We start from the raw sequence: 4,849 nt of genomic DNA on the forward strand, positions 1-4,849 counted from the left end.
TTAGTAATATCTTTTTCTGATATGTTTCCTTGGGTAAAGGGAATAAAAGAAAAAAATAAATAGGACTACATCAAACTAAAAAGTTTTTGCACAGCAAAGGAAACCATAAACAAAATAAAAATACAACCTACTGAGTGGGAGAAGACATTTTGCAATGATACATCAAATAAAGGGTTAATATTCAATATTTATAAAGAACTCATACAATTCAACAACAAAAAAACAAACAATCCAATTAAAAAATGGGCAGAGGACCTGAATAGGCATTTCTCCAAAAAGGACATACAGATGGCCAATAGGCATATGAAAAGATACTTGACATCACTACTCATCAGAGAAATGAAAATTAAAACCACAGTGAGTTATAACCTCACACCTATCACAATGGCTATCATCAGTAAGTCAAAAAACAATAAGCATTGTCGAGGAGGTAGAGAAAACGAGCCCTCGTGCACTGTTGGTGGAATCGCAGATTGTTACAGCTACTATGGAAAGCAGTTTGGAGTTTCCTCAAAAATTGAAAATAGGACTACCTTATGACCTAGCAATTCCACTTCTGGGTATTTATCCAAAGAAAACACTAATTCAAAAAGATATACACACCACTATGTTCACTGTAGCCCTATTTACAATAGCCAAGATATGGAAGCAGCATAAATGCCCATCAATAGACAATTAGATAAAGAAGAGGTGGTACATATATACAATGGAATATTACTCAGCCACAAAAAATAAAATCTTACCATTTGCAATGGATGGACCTATAAGGTATTATGCTAAATGAAATAAGACAGACAGAAAAAGACAAATATTATATGATTTCACTTATATGTGAAATCTAAGGAACAAAATAAAGGAACAAAAAAAAAATGAAACAGGGAATATAGTCACTAATATTGTAATAACTATATATAGTACAGATGGGTGCTAAACTAATTGAGGGATCACTTTGTAAATTTTATAAATGTCTAACCATTATGCTGTACACCTGAAACTGATATAAAATAATATTGAATGTCAACTCTAATTGCAAAAAAAAAAAAAAAAGGAACTTGCTTATTTACCTTAATTTCCATCACCAAAAAGTGCCCACTTGAATTTGACACCTTAGAGAGCAAATTCAAAGAGTGTGGTTTTCCAAAACAATAATTCATAAAGATCAATAATTCATAAAGATCAAAGATCCCAATATTCATGACAGCACAATTTACAATAGCCAAGATATGGAAGCAACTTAAATGACCATCAACAGATGATTGGATAAAAAAATTATGGTTTATATATACAATGGAATATTACTCAGCCATTAAAAAAATGAAATCCTACTATTTGCAACAACATGGATGGACCTGAGTGAAGTAAGTCAGATAGAGAAAGATAAATACCGTATGATTTCACTTATATGCTGAAACTAAGGAAGAGAAGGAACGTACTAAACGAAAACAGACTCAAAGATACGGTTATTCTGACTTCTTGCCTTGTTTAAAGTATGTTCTCTGGCATTTTGTGCTATTTTTTGTGAGTGGCGGAAGAGTGACCAGCAAAGCCCGCCATGTTGAACCCGTCACCCACATTCTTTAAATAGCTTAGAATCATCATTCTACTTTTCTCCTTTTGTGGACGGAATTATTTAAAAAAGAAAAAAAAAAGAACAAAAGTTATCCAATTGGCCCAAACATATGCTTGAAACTAATTTAAACAAACAAACAAACAAACAAACAAATTTTGAAAAAGGGTGGTTTTTGCTGTTTGGGGGTTTTTAACATGTTAACTGACATATAAAAATTTTGCCAAAAAATAAATAACGAACATTGAACAGATAGAAGAATAAATATTCATAGTTTACAAATAATAGCAAATGATGGACTAATACGACTGATATCTACAGCATAAAAGTGCTTTAGAAATTTTTTTCTCTAGTTTGGTTTTTAGAATTCTCTTTGTTAGCTTAACCAGAACATGATGAAAATTAATCATACCAACTGTCTCATGGTTTACATTTCACTTTATTTGTATTTAACATAGGCTTATGTAATATCTGTCATATGATAGGCATTATTCTTTGCTCATTATAAGTGGTAATTCATTGAATCTTTGTAACAACTCTAGAGGTAGGTGTTATTATTTCTCTTTCCCACATTAGGGAAGCTGATGCACAAAGTGGTTAAGCAAGTTGCCCAGGTCACTCACCTAGCTATGCAGGGAGCCAAGATTGAACCTAGATATTCTGGGATTCAGAAGGCCAAAACTTAATCAAATGTTTCAGAGGCATTTCCAAAAGATGAGTCCAAAGCTGAAGTGGATGACATTGTATGTATCATTGACACTGGTGTCAGTAACATAAATATGTGGTCTCCCAAAAAGACCACACTGACTTTACTGTTTTCCTGTCATTGTCATTCCTATATGGATATAGCTCATATTTGCATTCAGTTTATTATAAAATCTATTTGAGATATTGACAACCTTAGTTGTTGATGTAAAATACAAATCAAATAAAATTCATGTTAATTCAAACATATTTTTGACCTAAATGATAATGATGAAAATAAAAGATTATTATTGGCAATAATTATTGGCCTGGATGCTCACAAGTTCTATGACCAGAAGCAAGACCCTCCATCTCCCCAAGAATAAATGTGGTTATTGGATAGGTGATCTCTAAACTGTTCTTTTCAGGACAATTCAACACTAGTTTATGATTCTATTTACAAATGCTAATTTGCAAATCAGTTTTCCAAACTGACAACCTTAATGCACAATCTTCTTTATCTGCTACATATATTTAGAATCCCTATCCATCCCTCTCCACATATATTTATAATTTATAAACCCATACACACAAAGACACAGACACACAGACACACACCCACACTCATATACCTACCCTTCATTCTTTAATGGTTTCCAATCATTTTCAGAATGAAGTTGAAGCTCCTTGGCTTGGCACACAAGGTCCATTCACCATGATCTACCCTTTCCTACCTCTCCCGTCTATTCTTTCCCATACCTCCTCTTATACCCTACAAACTGCTTATTATTCCATCAAAATGGATGGATTTGACACAGGTTTCTGCCTTTGAACATTATTTTCCCTCCCTAGAAACATTTTTTTTTCATTTTTTTTATATATTTAGTAAACTTATATCTTAAGAGTCAATTAAATTCTTTGGGAGGCCTTCTTTGACTACACTCTCCCTCTCCCATCCTAGAATGAATCAGGAGCCCACTCTCTGTGCTCTGCAGGACCTCATGTACCCCTTTCATTGCACCTGCCACATTCTATGGCAATCTTTGGCTTTCTTGCTTGTCTTCCCCATTGGACTGAGTTTGGAAGACATAGACCAATTATTTTAGTTGACTCCACCAAAGACTAAAATTGTGACACCCTGTCAATGCCTCACCTCTCTGAGAGTAAGTTCTCTCATTCTTAAAATGGGAATAATACCCCTGGCTCTGCCTACCTTGCTGGACTGTCATGGGATAAATGAAATCTGCGTAGGTAGTCATGTTTGACTGTTACACAGTCTTGAGCACTTTTATTGACTCTTTCTTATTTATATCTACCACTGGAGAAGATTGTCATGGAATGTACCTGCTGTGCTATTACATAAAGAATATTGCTTAATTTTAAGGCTTAAAACATATCTAATAAACCAACCAGGAAAGCTTAAATTTGTCTTGAGACTTTCAGACTAAAAAAAAAAAAAAAAAATTAAAGATTTAAATCAAAACTAGGCTAAAGCTTAGCTCTGTAACAAGCTATAGGACCTTAGTGATAAGGCTACTGTAGCTATTTTTCCTGCACTGAATTTACTAAAAGCAATTTCCTATTTTTAACTGAAGTAGACAGTCCTAGTCCCCCAGGGGTTCATTAGCTCGGTGTTCCACGGCAGTCTCTTTCCTGTTAGTTGTCCGCAGCACAAAGGCACAACAACAGATAGGGAAGGTTCAGCCTCACCTTTGTGGTTAATACTTATAATCTTATTAAAGGCTAAAGAAATACATGATCAGCTAACTCCTTCTATTGCAAAAAGCTGATTTACCAGCATCACATCAAATATTTACCTTGCCCTAAGCTACCAGTAATTACAAGCTGATATTGTTGAGGCTCAAACAAACACAGAGTAATGAATTTCTGCTAATTATTAGACACTGATGAAAAATGTGACTTGCTCACTCCTAGATTTATCCTGGGCATCTTTCTACACTAGGGAAAACTTCAGTTGATATGAATATATTCAGTGCTGCTGGAAAGCACTTCAGTGGTGTCAACCAGAAGTAATTACTAGCGTGTCTGGGAAAGTGATTAAAATGGCTTAAAATTAAGATTTTGGTTTGCTATAGTTATTTCTATGCAAATATGCCACATTTTTCAACTGACATGGTGTCTTAATTAAAAGCAGGCTAACGTTTTAGAATAACAAGAGATTTTTAAATTTCACCAAACCTCACACTATAAAAAATAACAATTCCAGCCTTAGCTTGCAAATGAAAGTAATCTTTCTCCCTGTTGTAGATCGTATTGGGCTTTTTAAAGTTGCACTGCAGACTGTTACTGAATCATGTATTTCCTGACGGAATACCTAAATTTTTAAGACACTTTACTTTGTGGTCCCTTGGTTCAAAGATGGGGGGAAGAGTGAGTCTCCTGTCTATCCGCCCCCTCAGTGAGAGTCAGATGATGCCTTCTTATATTTCTCTTACAGTTGGCACCAGCAAGGGACCTCCAGAGAGATTTTTTTCACTTCTAACTTGGAGAGAGGAGAAAGTGTAGAAACCTACAGTGGGCCCAGACCCCAGACCCCACCTCAAAGTCATCCTTCTTTCTTTACATTTTTTTGTTTTT

Source organism: Pteropus alecto, unplaced genomic scaffold (genome assembly GCF_000325575.1).
Source record: "Pteropus alecto unplaced genomic scaffold, ASM32557v1 scaffold433, whole genome shotgun sequence".
Lineage (NCBI taxonomy): Eukaryota > Metazoa > Chordata > Mammalia > Chiroptera > Pteropodidae > Pteropus > Pteropus alecto.